Genomic DNA, 15,072 nt, shown 5'->3' with positions numbered 1-15,072 from the left:
TAGAAGGTAAGAAAACTAAGTCAGAGGTTTGGGAATGTTCAGAAATGTCTAGGTAATTTAGCTCAAGCATAGAGTACAGATTAGGAGGTTAGTGCCACATTGTGTTGCATCTTAGGTGGGAAGGTAAAATGTCTGTGGTTTATTTAGCAGTCATTACTAATTTCATACTCAGTCTTTGGGCTTAAAATAGTGCCTTACATCCTCTCTTAACTTTCCAGTAAATTATCCGTTAAGATAAAAATAAAAACCAAAATTCACAATAACACATAATGTATGTCTAATGATCAACACTGCCAGACATTGGAAGGAATTTCCAGCAAGTAAAAGACAATTGGAACGGACTGCCTCCTGGAAACAAAAGCAGAGTTGATGGTCCTGATTCAGACATGTAAGGTCTTTAACTGGGAAGTCATCTCTTCTATGTAAATGTTGCTTTTGAACCAGCCCGAACACTGTTACTTCTTCCTCTAGAAACACAAGTGGGGAAAAAGAAAAGGAGGTGTGGGAATGGCTCACCACAATATATCCCAGGTTGGGCGTTTTTCTGTCTTAGATGCTGAAAACTGATTTAAGGGTCAGGCACATAAGCAGTTGGGCTTTTATAACACAGACATGAGTGGGCAGCAGGCAGGGGCAGTTGAAAATCCTAAAGGGGATATTCACATGGAGAGGGTAGCAATGGGGAGGAACTGTGAACTCAGAGGTGAACACAGAGGGATGGGGAACTGATGTCTGAAACTCACTCACCTCCCTCATCTGAGTTCCTGTCCCTTGAGGAATCCAACCAAAAACTAGACGGCAAAGAAAAACTTCGATTTAGTCTACATAGATCAGTTTCCCAGGGCATAGAGGAGGATAGAGACTGGTGGAGAATGGATCTGAAATCACTAAAGGGGAGAACATGCCCGTACATATTACATAGACACTATGATATATCTAAGCCATCAGGTTCCTTAAAATACATTGCACAGTGTAATGTGCCTATAATTCAGCTTAAACTTTGATAGGCCAGTAGTCCAGATTTCTATGAATGGCCACTACTAATTGCTGAAATCAGTTATTAAGATTGATTAATATAATTCCTTTTAGATTTAAGAGAAGGGTTAAATATCTGTCTTCAGTAGTTTAATGGTAAGGCTGCTTAAAGGTAGAACACTTGGCTATTTGAATATATTAGTTCTGTATTCCTTTGGTTCTGGATAAGAGAATGGTACATTTTGGAAACTGTCCTGAATGAGGAAATTACCAAGTGAAAATGTTCTAATGCTAAATCAGGAAACTTCCTAATATAGCTTCCCCTGATATATAAAAAGCTTGGAAGTCATCACAACATAGAGATAATGTTAGCAAAGAAGTGGAAACTCAAATAATCAAAAGAAAGTCCAAAAAATCAAAACTATAATAACAGAAATGAAGAATGCCTTTGATGGGCTTATCAGTAAATAAAACTCACCTGAGGAAAAAAATAGTGAGCTGAATACATGTCAGTGGAAACATTCCACACTGAAATGCAAAGAGAAAATAATAATAATAAAACTGGAACATTCAAGAATTGTGGGACAACTGCAAAAGATATAATACATCTAATTAGATTATCAGAGGGAGAAAAAAGAAGAAAGCAGAAGAAATATTTAATGATGGCTGAGAATTTCCCAAAATTAGAGATATCAAATCACAAATCTGGTTAGCTCGGAGAACACCCAGAAGGATAAATATAAAAACAAATCTATCCCCAGAGTTGTCATATTCAAGTTGCAGGAAACAAAGAGAAAATCTTAAAAGAAGCCCAGAGACTGAGGGTATTCATGGCCAAAAGACATGCTCTGAAACAAACCTTATAAGTAGTTCCTTAGGAAGAAGAAAAATGACAGGTCAGAAACTTGGATCTACATAAAGAAAGGAAGAGCATTGGAGAAGGAGTAAGAGAGGGTAAAACATCTTTTACTTTTCGTATTGTCAATCGATCTAAAAGATTATAGTCCTTAAAGTAATAACAACACTGTATCAGGTGATTATAGCATATGGTTAAGTGAAATAAATGGTAGAATTATTAGTCTGCTCTGGCTGCTATAAATAAAATACCACCTATTAGGTGGCTTAAACAACAGACATTTATTTCTCACAGTTCTGGAGGCTGGGAAGTTTAAGACGAGGGTGCTAGCCTATTTGATTCCTGGTGAAGGTCCTCTTCCTGGAGTGTAGATGGCTGCTTTCTTTCTGTGTTCTCACATGGCTGAGAGAGAGAGAGAGCGCTTCGTTTTTTCTTTCTTTCCTTCCTCTTCCCATCATAAAATCATGCTTCATCCTAGTGACTCCTAAATTTATTTACCACCCAAAGGCCCTATCTCCGAATACCATCATATTGGATGTAAGGGATTTAACATATGAATTTGTGCAGGAAGTGTGTGGGGGTGGGCCACAATTCAGTTCATAGAAGATAGCAGTGTCATAAGGGATACAAGGGAAACTGTATTAGATATTAGAAATACTCTATTATAATAAGGTACTTGAAGTAGTATAGTGCTATTTGAAGGTGAAACTGACTTAATTAAAAATGTACATTACAATTAGAAATCTATGACCATTTTTAAAAAGAGAAGTATAATTGATAGGCTAGGAGAGGTGATAAAATATTATCATGCAGAATGCTCAATATTAAAATGAGAGAAGACAAAAAAAGAAGGTAAACAAAAAGGAACAAAACACAAATGCAAGGAATAGAATAGTTACAAACATCTTCGATATTAGTCCAATTACATCAGTGATCACTTTAAATCTGAACGGTCTAACTACACTAATAAAAAGACAGATTAGCAGAATAGATACAAAAATAAGATCAACTATATATTGTCTATCTGAATCCCATTTAAATATAAAACTCAGGTGAAAAGTAAAAGGAAGCAGAAAGCTATAGAAGGCTAACACTTAATGGAAGTATAAGAAACAGGAGCACCTGGGTGGCTATGTTGGATAAGCATCGGACTCTTGATTTTGACTCAGGTCATGATCTCATTGTGGTCAGATTGAGTCCTGCATAGGGCTCTGCACTCATCAGGGAGTCTGCTTGAGATTCTCTCTCCCCCTCTGCCCCTCCACCCCCCAACTCTCACTCTCTCTCTCTCTAAAATAAATCTTTTTTAAAAAAGGGAATGGAGTCAGATTTACATGCCGTTCCTTTTATAATTGGAAAATCTAGAGAATCCATCATTCACCAAAATTCTGTGCTTTTTTTTTTTCATTCACCAAAATTCTGATGCTGAGAGGAAATAGAATAATTGCCAGTTTTAGCATTAATTAAGTCTTAGGGATGGTAATTTCATTACTGCATATAAAAAGCAAACATCAAAATGCATTAGATTAATTCTTCAAAGTTATCCACAATTCATGTTCAGTGATATTTTAGATCACATTTATCTTGAAGAATAAGAGAAGGCTAATATGACAAGCAGAGGGAAAAAAATCCTAAATAGGTTGACTACATAATTTCCTCCTCTCTTTGCTCTTTTAAACCTGGCCACATTAGTTGTGAGGCCCTCCCCTTTAGAATTAGTGACTTCATTTGGATGTCAAAAGTAAAGTCACTCTATATGATAAGGAATCACAAAGACGTTTTTTCTGACTCTCCAAGAAGTGTAGTTGGTGAACATTCTAACAGCTGACACAATGTTCTTTTTATGACACTCCTCTCATTATCATTTCGGAGTGCCACCCACAGATTACTCTTCTCTTGTCAAGAAATGATGTTGAAAATATGAAAGGTTGCTAAGTGCTTTTGTGGAAATAACAAGGCAAAATACACTATTTAAAAAATTTTCTATGCCAAAAAACAAAAGAGCACATCATGTCATGTCTTTCCATTTATAATCTTACAATGCACATCTTGCTAAAACGTATTTTATTGAAAGGACACCATCTTTTAGAGGAAGTAGCACACATATTTTCTACCTTGACTTTAATACATACATAATTTCCTTCAAATGACATTTTAAGGATTTAGAATATTTTTTTATATGCCAGACTGAATTTTGGAAAATGTTTAATCAGGCTGTAAGCACATTGGGTTTATAAGCACAGCTTGAGTTTAGAAGGTTAAATACTTTGTAGCTGTTTATAAATTTCTCATGGAGATGAGAGCCTTATACATCCCATAAGAACATTAAAGAACATTTCAGGTATATAACATACTTTGTGATTTTTTCTGTACATGTATTGTTAATATAAAAAGGTTCAGAAGACAGTCCTGAATCCTTGTGCTCTGTAAGTCAATGACTATGATTGCACCAGGAAATTCAGCCTGTCTTCCTGCAGGTGTCATTATCCCCAGAGTAGAGATAATGTATTGAATAGTTTCCTTGCCCATCTGACAGAACTATTTGGTGATGAAATAAACATATGCATACATTATATATTATAGATGTAATAAACATATTCATTCTCTCCATATATATTTATATCTTTTATATGATATCTTTTATATATATAAATGTCTTCTGTTATTGAAGTAATTCTTATTGCCATATAGTACCTTAATTCTAGCCTCTTTTAGTGTGTTGTTGACCAAGTAGTACTAGGTAAATACAGCTTGGCTTACAGAAGGTCTAACAATAACCAGAGAAATTTCTCTTTTCTTCCATCTTCTAGGGAAAATGTAAATAAACACACAAGTTAGAATTCTGCATAGTGCTGTTTATTTTAAATGTCTACCAGTAGGCTTCCATAGGGAGCTTCGTTTCATTTCATTTCTGGGGTAAGTGACCTACATCTACACTGTAAACTTTTCTAGGGCCTCAAGGGACAAAACTGCTATATGAAAATGGTGTGTTATTCAACTGATGGTTTTATGAGAGAGAAGCATCTGTAAATTTACAAACACTGACCAAGGTTGAAAGCAAGTGAGAAGGGAGCTGCAAGTCTATAGCTTATCATGGTTTGCACCAATAGGGAATTGACAGTCTTAGCTGAGGTGGTGCTGAAACTAAAGGTGGTGCTGAAACTAAAGGCTGCTAAACATAGAATTCAATGTGACTGCCTTGTCTTCTGCTTGAGGCATGAACATTTTATTTTTAAGAAGAGTTACTATCTCACATAACTCTTTAGCCATGCTATTTGTTTAATCAATACTTTATGAAACTGTACCACTGTCTTTACTTACTAAGATTCTACGAGGGATCAATAGGAGAGTGCCCTTCATCATTCCAGACAAGCCAAACCAAAGTCTTGGATATTTAATATTTTATTTGGCTTGGAAAAGTAACCACCAATACAAGATACATCTGGGACATCTTGTAGTACCAGAAAGTAAAGAAGTACTCAAAACAAACAAACAAACAAACAACAACCCCAAAACCAAAAGGATGTAACATGCCATAGAGACACAAGAGCCAACCTGAAAGAGCTCTCAGTTGGCAAAGCTGGAACAAATTAAATGACAAAATAGGTAATGTAGTATTGAATCATAACCCAAAGTATAAAATAAATATTTGTGTCTACACTGATATTAAAATAATTAAGAGTAAATAAATGAGGGAGAACTTACAGAAGAATTCCAAATAATATATGTAACTATTTCACTTTACAGAAGGTACAGCTTCAGTCCCCCATATTCCATCCCCCACCCACCATGGGCTGGCCTCAGTGACTCAAGTCTATAGACTAGAGGGGAACGGAAAACAAACAAACAAACAAACAAACAAAAAAATAATGCCAGATTGGGAAAACCCAGCATAAACTACCTTAAACCAGTGATGAAAATTTACATCTGCAGTGATGTCATGTGGACATAATGTATTCCTGATAGGATGTGACAATAAAAGCATTTCATCTCTGTGATTCCTCCCAAATCTATAAACCAGTCTAATCATAAGAAAGACATTAGGCAAACCCAGACTGGGGGGTTTTCTGTGGAATAGCTGGCCAGTTTATCTCAATATTCTCCAGGTCATGAAGAAGAAGGAAAGGCTAGGAACACTATAGACAAGAGGGAATGTGGGAGACATGACAATTAAATGTTTTGTGATACCCTCGATTTGGTACTGGAATAGGAAGATAACACTGATGCAAAAACTATTTGGAGTTTAGTTAATAATAATCTGCAATGGATTGAATGATCACCCACTCAAAATATATGTCCATGTCCTAATCCCTGGAATTTGTGAATGTTACTTTACTTGGAAAAAGTATCTTTGCAGATATAATTAAGGATCTCCAGATAAGATCATTCTAGATTATCTGGGTGGCTTAAATCCAAGGACAAGTTTCTTACAAGATAAGCACAGAGATGAGAAGGTGGTAATGTGATCATGGAGGTGGAGATTGGAGCCACAAATAAAGAAATTCCACCAGCCACCAGCAAGCTGGTAGAGGCAAAGAATAGAATCTCCCTCAAGGTATTCAGAAGGACTGCGGCCCTGGAAACACCTTGTTTTTATTCTCTGGCCTCCAGAACTGTGGGAGAATAAGTGTCAGTTGTTTTAAGCTATAGGTTTGTGATAATTTGTTATAGCAGCCTTAGGAAACTAATATATGTACCAATGTCAGTTTCTTGTTTTGAATAATGTACTGTGGTAATGTAAAATGTTAATAAGGGAAACTAGATGAGGGGTATATAGGAACTCTCTGTACTATCTTTGCAAATTTTCTGTAAATCTAAAATTACTCCAAAATAAAAAGTTTATTAAAAAGAGCCCTCATAGTTCAACTCAAAGAAAGGTATAAATTTTACTTCTACTTTGTTAGGAGTTAGACTTGATATTTCTTTGAATAATGTGACTACTGTGCCATTAAATATCTTACAAATAAAACCAAACATTTCTAGAAAAGAAATCTTTCAAATGGGAAACATTGGTTTGGCAAATGCCAGGTTATATTTGCATATTTGGATTTCATTGTGTTTCAGAGGTAGAATAATTTTTCTCTGGTTTGTAGTTGATTAAGGTGAGTAGTCTTAACCAGTGCTATAAATGATGTTTAAACAATTATCACTTGACCTCCAGTAGAGTATAAATTTGCTTAATCCTGTTTCCTTATTCATTAATAACCAGTCAGGATTTAACCAGTGATCCAAGTCAAGTAGCTTTTCATGTGTCTTCCTTATTTTAACTAAAAGTGTATGACTCAAATTTGCAAGGAAAGTAAAACCCGTTGTACAAATTTCTTTATTTTAATTTAAAAAAATGTGGAAATTGTCATCATGATCACCTTACACTGCTCAGACCAAAGAAGAACCATTTTGGCATCACCAACCAGCATGAGGAATGTCCCCTAAAGTTAAGATTTGTTTTTAAGTATGTGAATGACTCAGGGCAGAATTTGAGAATTATTGTAGTATTTCATAAGGAACTGATGACTTAAGTTATGGCTAACAGTCCCTCAACACAGTCAACCATTCAGTTTCTCTGTGAGTGAAACCTAAAGAACTGCAGAGCTAAAACGGTCAGTTAAATACCTAGAAACAAGTGCTTAATACTCAGGAAAAAAGAGAATCCATATTTTGACAGGATATTTGTAACTATAAGGCACCACAGATAGTCTTGAAGCTATTTTAGAGTTATCATTGGTACTTCATTGATTCCTTTGTGAAACCTCTGTGGGGTCCTCATGCTCTCAGCTCCATTTACTGCTTCAATCACAATGAATTATGAAATGCAATAGAGAATGCAACATAACATTTTTTTAATGAAAGGACTTGGGTTACTTAAGTAATTCATTCATATCTAGTAAAAATGACTAGATATAGTTATAACAAAATTTTGTTAAAATTTTTGTATAATACAAAACATTTAATACTATAAGTTTTTAGAATAATAGATAGGCTTTTTAATTTAGTAATTACAAAGCAATGATTTTATGGGAGAAAGTCTAATAAATAACACCAGGATTCATACTTGAACTATTTTTTTAAAGATTTTTTAGTTCAGAAAACTCAAACCAAGTCCTTTTAAGGATGAGTCTCCTTGATATGTTATTTGTGAGAATACTAAGTTTTAAATCTATAGACTGTCAGGTTTTTATATAGATGTATTTGGCCAAAGTGTCCTTATTTCCAAATAAAAGCCCCTATTTATGCTTTAAGGCAACAAAAAACACTCAGATTGATAAAAACAAAAACAAACAAACAAAAAACATTAAAACGTGATTGAGGCTGATAGGGAAAAAAAATAAGCCAAGTCTGTTATTTTAATAGTCAACCTTTGATATATATATATATAGTAAACCCATGGCCAAGAAAAAAGTTCTCCCATGAAATATTATGAAACTAAATAAAACATACTGGTGACTCCTAACTCCTAACATTCACACTCATAGGGTCCACTTACTGCTAATCAGTGACATTTATTGAGTTTACCCACTACTCTCTGAGTTCTTCTAGTGGGACCTACCTGAGAGTGGCCTAAAAGAGAGAGTATATCAGTTTCACCTTCCAGGTGTCTAAATTCTTTTCTTTTTTCTCTTCTCTTCTCTTCCTTCTCTTCTCTTCTCTTCTCTCCTTTTCTCTTCTTTTCTTTTTTTCCTGTTCTCTTCTCTTCTTTTCTTCCTCTCTCCCTCCCTCCCCCCCTTCCTTCCTTCCTTCCTTCCTTTCTTCCTTTTTATTATTATTTATATTTTTGTTATAGGTGCTATTATTTATGTAATGCTCATTATAATGTCCTCATAATCTTTCCAGAAATTGAGACCAGGCTTTCTCAACTTTAGTGCTAATGATGTTCTGGGCCATATAATTTTTTGTTATGGGGGAATGTCTTATGCATTGTAGGATGAAGCCGTGTGATGGTTAATTTTGTGTGTCAACTCATCTGGGCCATGGCACCCACATATTTGTTAAAATTTTATGTTAGGTATTCCTATGAATGTGTTTTTCTGTATGAGAATAACATTTGAATTGGTGGACTTTGAATAAAACACATTGCCCTTTATAATGTGGTTGGGTCTCCTCCAATCAGGTGGAGGCCTCAAAAGAATAAAGACTGACCTCTCACAAACAAGAAAGAATTTGGACTTGAACTATAACTTTTCCCTGAGTCTCCCACCTGCCAGACTACCCTATCATATTTTGGATTTACCGAGCCTCCAAAATTGTGTGAACCAATAAATCTCACTTTCTCTCTCACTCTCTCTCCATATATATATCCTATTTGTTCTATTTCTGTAGAGAACCCTGAGAAATCTAGAATTTGGTACTGAGAAATGGAGTGCTGCTATAACAAAGACCCCAAATTATAGAGGTTGTTTTGGAACTAGGTGATAGGCAGAAGCTGGAAGACTTTTGGGGTGCATGTTAGCAAGAGTCTAGATTGCATTTAAGAAGTTGTTGGTAGAAATATAGACATTAAGGATGTTTCTGGTGAGATCTCAGATGGAAATGAGGAACATGCTATTAGACATTGGAGGAAAGTGGAAAAGAATTTGGCTAAATCGTGTTCCAGTGTTATGTGGAGGGAGAATTTGTGAATGAACATTTAGCTGAGGAGATTTTTAAGTAAAACATTTGAAAATGTGATCAGATAATTATTGAAACTTATGATCTAATGGAATTTGCCCTGATAGGTTTTGAACTTGATTCAGACCCCTGGTCCCTTTTCTTTTCTTATTTCTGCCTTTTGGAGTGAGAATATCTGTGTTATGCTTGTCCACCATTATATTTTGGAAATATATTACTTGTCTGTTTTCACAGGATCATAACTGGAGAGAAATTTCTGCCTCAGAATGAATCATATCTTGAGTCACACCCCCACTTCATTTAGATGATATTAGATGACATTTGGAACTTAGAGTTAATGCTAGAATGGGTTAAGAATTTGGGGCTGTTTGTGGGGAGGAGAGCAGAAAAGAATGAGTTCAAACTTAAATGACCATCAACTTAATATAAATTGCTATTTGTAGAAGTAGTTATATACAAACCTAATGGTAACCATATATCAAAAACTATTAATAAACATGCTAAGGATAAAGAGAAAGAAATCCAAGTATATCACTAAAGAAAATCAGCAAAATAAGAAAGGGAGTAAGACAAAAAAGAATCAGAGTCTCGAGAAACAACCACAAAACAAGTAATAAAATGGCAATAAATACATATCTATTAATAATTACTGTGAATGTAAATGGGCTAAATGCTCCAATCAAAAAACAGGGTGTCAGAATGGCTAAAAAACTAGACTCATCTCTATGCTGCCTCCAGAGACACATTTGAGACCTAAAGACATCTGCAGATTGAATGCGAGGGAATGGAGAAACATATATTGTGCAAATGGATGTCATAAGAAAGAGTAACAATACTTATTTCAGAAAAACCAGACTTTAAAACAAAGACTGTACCAAGAGACAAAGAAGGACACAATGTAATAGTAAAGGGGACAACCCAACAAGAAGATATAATAATTGTAAATATTTATGCACCCAACATGGGAGCACCCAAATACATAAAACACTAACAAATGTAAAGGAACTAATCTATAATAATACAATAATAGTAGGGGATGCTAACACCACATTCACATCAATGGACAGATCATCTAAACAGAAAAGAAGCAAGAAGAGTGGCTTTGAATGACACACTGGACCAGATGGACTAAACAGATATGCCAGAACATGCCATCCTAAAATAACAGAATACACATTCTTTTCAAGTGCACATGGAACATTCTCCAGGACAGATCACATATTATGCCACAAAATAGGCCTCAACAAATACAACAAGATCAAGGTCATACAATGCACCTTTTCTGACCACAGCACTCTAAACTAGAAGTCAACCACCAAAACAACAACAACAACAACAACAACAAACAAAAACCAAAAACCCAAAAAAAATCAAAACTCTGGAAAGACCACAAATACGTGGAGATTAAATAAATGCTGCTAGGTGATGAATGATCAGCCAGGAAATATAAGAAAAAAAAAATACATGGAAGCAAATGAAAATGAAAACACAATGGTCCAAAACCTTTGGGATGGAACAAAATTGGTCCTAAGCGGGAAGTATATAACAATACAGACCTACTTCAAGAAGCAAGAATCTCAAATAAACAACCTAACCTTACACCTAAAGGAGCTAGAAAAAGAATGAAAGACAAAGCCTAAAGCCAGCAGTAAGAGGGAAATAACACAGACGACAGCAGAAATAAATGATATTGAAACTAAAAAAAATTAAAAAAATAGAACAGATCAATGAAACCGGTAACTGATATTTTGAAAAAAATTAATAAAATTGATAAACCTCCACCCAGACTTATCAAAAAGAAAAGATAAAGGATCCAAATAAATAAAATCACAAATTAGGAGAAATACAAACAATTATGAGAATATTATGGAAAGCTATATGCCAACAAATTGGACAACCTAGAAAAAATGGATAAATTCCTAGAAACATAAAAAGTACCAAAACTGAAACAGGAAGAAATAGAAAACTTGGACGGACCAATAACCAGCAAAGAATTGAATCAGTAATAAAACATCTCCCAACAAACAAAAGTCCAGGGCCAGATGGCTTCACAGACAAATTTTACCAAACATTTAAAAAAGAGTTAATACCTTTTCTTCTCAAACTATTCCAAAAAATAGAAGAGAAAGGAAAACTTCCAATTTCATTCCAGGAGATCAGCATTACCCTGATACCAGCACCAGATAAAGAAACCATAAAAAAAGAGAACTATAGGCCAATATCTCTGATGAACATAGTTGTAAAAATCCTCAACAAAATACTAGCAAACCAAACCCAACAATACATTAAAAAAATCATTCACTGCAACCAAGAGGGTTTTATAATTGGGTTTTATAATTGGGTTCAATATTCACAAATCAATCAATGTGATAATCACATTAATAAAAGAAAGGATAATCCTTCTGCAAGAAGCATGGGCTACACTCTCACTTGCTCCCTTTCTGTTGCCATCTTGGTTCCATGTTCCTTGCACACAATGCCAGCTGAACCCACAGAAACCAACTCTGCTAAAAAGCAGGAGTTACCATAGCCCCAGACTGAGACCGGGTCTGGAATAGAATCCAACATTGATGGATCAGAGCTTGAGGAACGAGATTCCACACTAGCAACCGCATAAGCCCAGCTGGCGGCAGCAGCTGAAATTGATAAAGAACCAGTCAGTAGAGCAAAACAGAGCCAGAGTGAAAAGAAGGTATGGAAGACTATGTCCAAAATGGGTCTACGACAGGCTAAAGGGGTTACTAGAGTCACTATCCAGAAATCTAAGAATATCCTCTTTGTCATCACAAAACCAGATGTCTACAAGAGCCCAGCTTCAGATACCTACATAGTTTTGGGGGAAACCAAGATTAAGGATTTGTCTCAGCTGGGACAACTAGCAGCTGCTGAGAAATTCGAGGTTCAAGGCGAAGCTGTCTCAAACATTCAAGAAAACACACAGACTCCAACTGTACTGGGGGAGAGCGAAGAGGAAGAGGTTGAGGAAACACCATGTAGAGGTTAAGGACATAGAATTGGTCACGTCACAAGCAAATGTGTCAAGAGCAAAGGCATCTGAGTTCTGAAGAACAGCAGGAATGACATTGTAAATGTTATTATAGAATTAACAATGTAACCATCTGAAAACAAGGATCATTTTTTTTTTGGTGTTTCAAAAGAATAATTGCAGCTTGGCTTGAAATTTGTATTGTTTCTATCATTAATCAAGTTATGGCTTCTTGTAGGATGAAAAATGAATTGATCAACAGAAGGATAGATAAGAGGATAAGAACCACATAATCCTTTCAATAGATGCAGAAAAAGCATTTGACAAAATACAACATCAATTCATGATAAAAGCCCTCAATACAGTAGGTTTAGAAGGAATATACCTCAACATAATAAAGGCCATATATGAAAAACCCACGGCTAATATCCTTAATGGGGAAAAACTGAGAGCTTTTCCTCTATGGTCAGGAATGAAGAGGAATGTCCATTCTCACCACTTTTATTCTACATAGTACTAGAATTCTTAGCTATAGCAATAAGACAAAAAGAAATAAAAGGAAACCAGATTGGCGAGGAAGATGTAAAACTTTCACTATTTGGAGATGGCATGATACTATATATAGAAAAGCAGAAAGACTCCACCAAAAAAACTGCTAGAACTGATGTGCAAATTTAGTAAAGTCACAGGATACAAAATCAATATACAGAAATCTGTTGCATTTCTATACCAATAATGACACAGCAGAAAGAGAAACTGAGAAAACAACCCTATTTATAGTTGTACCAAAACCAATAAGATACCTAGGAGTAAACCTAACCAAAGAAGTGAAAGACTCTGAAAACTTATATATAAAACACTGATGAAATAAATTGAAGATGACACAAAGAAATGGAAAGACATCCCATGCTCATGGATTGGAAGAACAAATCTTGTTAAAATGTCTATACTACCCAAAGCAATCTACATGTTTAATTCAATCCCTATCAAAATACCACTAGCCTTTTTCCCAGAACTAGAACAAATATTCCTACAATGTGTATGGAACCACAAAAGACTGTAAATAGCAAAGCAACCTTGGAAAAGAAGAGCAAAGCTGGGGACATCAGAGAAAGTCAATCAGAGAAAGACAGGTACTGGACTTCAACTTATTTTATAAAGCTGTAGTGATGGGGCACCTGGGTAGCTCAGTCAGTTAAGCATCTGCCTTTGGCTCAGGTCATGATCCCAGGGTCCTGGGATCGACCCCTGTGTCGGGTTTCCTGCTTAGTGGGGAGTCTGCTTCTCCCTCTGCTCCAACCCCCGCTCATGCTCTATTTCTCTCTCAGTCTCTCTCAAATAATTAAATAAAGTCTTTTAATAAAGAAAACAAAGCTGTAATGATCAAAACAGTAGGATATTGGCAGGAAAATAGACACATAGATCAGTGGAACAGAATAGAAAACCCAGAAATGAACTTACAACTGTAAGTTAATTAATCTTCAACAAAACAGGAAAGACTATCTATTGGGAAGAAGACTGTTTCTTTAACAAATGGTGTTGGGAAAACTGGACAGGTACCTGCAAAAGAATGAAACTGGACTACTTTCTTACACCATATACAAAAATAAATTCAAAATGGATTAAAGACCTAAATGTGAGTCCTAAAACCATAAAAATCATAGAAGAGAACAGAGGCAGTAATTTCTTTGACATCAGCTGTAACAACTTCTTTCTAGATATGTCTCCTGAGGTAAGGGAAATAAAAGCAAAAATAGGACTACATTAAAATAAAAAGCTTCTGCAGAGCAAAGGAAATAATCAACAAAACTAAAGACATTTTACAGAACAGGAGAAGATATTTGCAAATGACATATCCAATAATGGGTTAGTATCCAAAATATATAAAGAACTTACAAAATTCAACACCCGAAACCAAATAATCCAATTTAAAATGAGCAGAAGACATGAACAGACATTTTTCCAAAGAAGACATACAGATGGCCAACAGACACATGAAAAAATGCTCACCATCACTTATCATCAAGGAAATGCAAATTAAAACTGCAATGAGATATCACTTCACACCTGTCAGAATAGCTAAAATTAACACAAGAAAGAACAGTGTTGGCAAGGATGTGCAGAAAGGGGACCCCTCTTGCACTGTTGGTGGGAATGCAAACTGGTAGAGCCACTGTGGAAAACCATATGGAGGTTTTTCAAAAAGTTAAAAAATAGAACTAACTACAACCCAGCAATCACACTACTAGGTATTTTCTCAAAGAATATAAAAATACTAATTAAAGGGATACATGCACCCCAATATTTATAGCAGCATTATGTACAATAGCCAAACTATGGAAACAGCCCATGCCCATTGATAGTTGAATGGATAAGGACAATGTGAGATCTTGCCATTTGCAATGACATGAATGGAGCTAGAGAGTATTATGTTAAGTGAAATAAGTCAATCAGAGAAAGACAGGTATTATATGATCTCACTAACATATGGAGTTTAAGAAATAAAACAAATGAGCAACAGGAAAAAGAAAGAGAAACCAAGAAGTGGACTCTGAGCTATAGAGGACAAACTGATGGTTCCCAGAGGGGAGGTGGGTGGGTGGGGAATGGGTGAAATAGGTGATGGGGATTAAGGAGTACACTTGTGATG

At 35.4% G+C, this 15,072-nt stretch overlaps 1 pseudogene; it reads left to right on the top strand.

Annotated features, from left to right (window-relative positions):
• The first annotated feature begins 11,912 nt into the window (after window positions 1–11,912).
• Window positions 11,913–12,551, top strand: LOC112834728 (nascent polypeptide-associated complex subunit alpha pseudogene; annotated as a pseudogene).
• Window positions 12,552–15,072: the final 2,521 nt, after the last annotated feature.

This window comes from Callorhinus ursinus, unplaced genomic scaffold (assembly GCF_003265705.2).
Source record: "Callorhinus ursinus isolate GAN/ISIS: 27379988/994484 unplaced genomic scaffold, GSC_fseal_2.0 scaffold17, whole genome shotgun sequence".
Lineage (NCBI taxonomy): Eukaryota > Metazoa > Chordata > Mammalia > Carnivora > Otariidae > Callorhinus > Callorhinus ursinus.
This window is presented reverse-complemented; position numbering and strand designations above follow the sequence as displayed.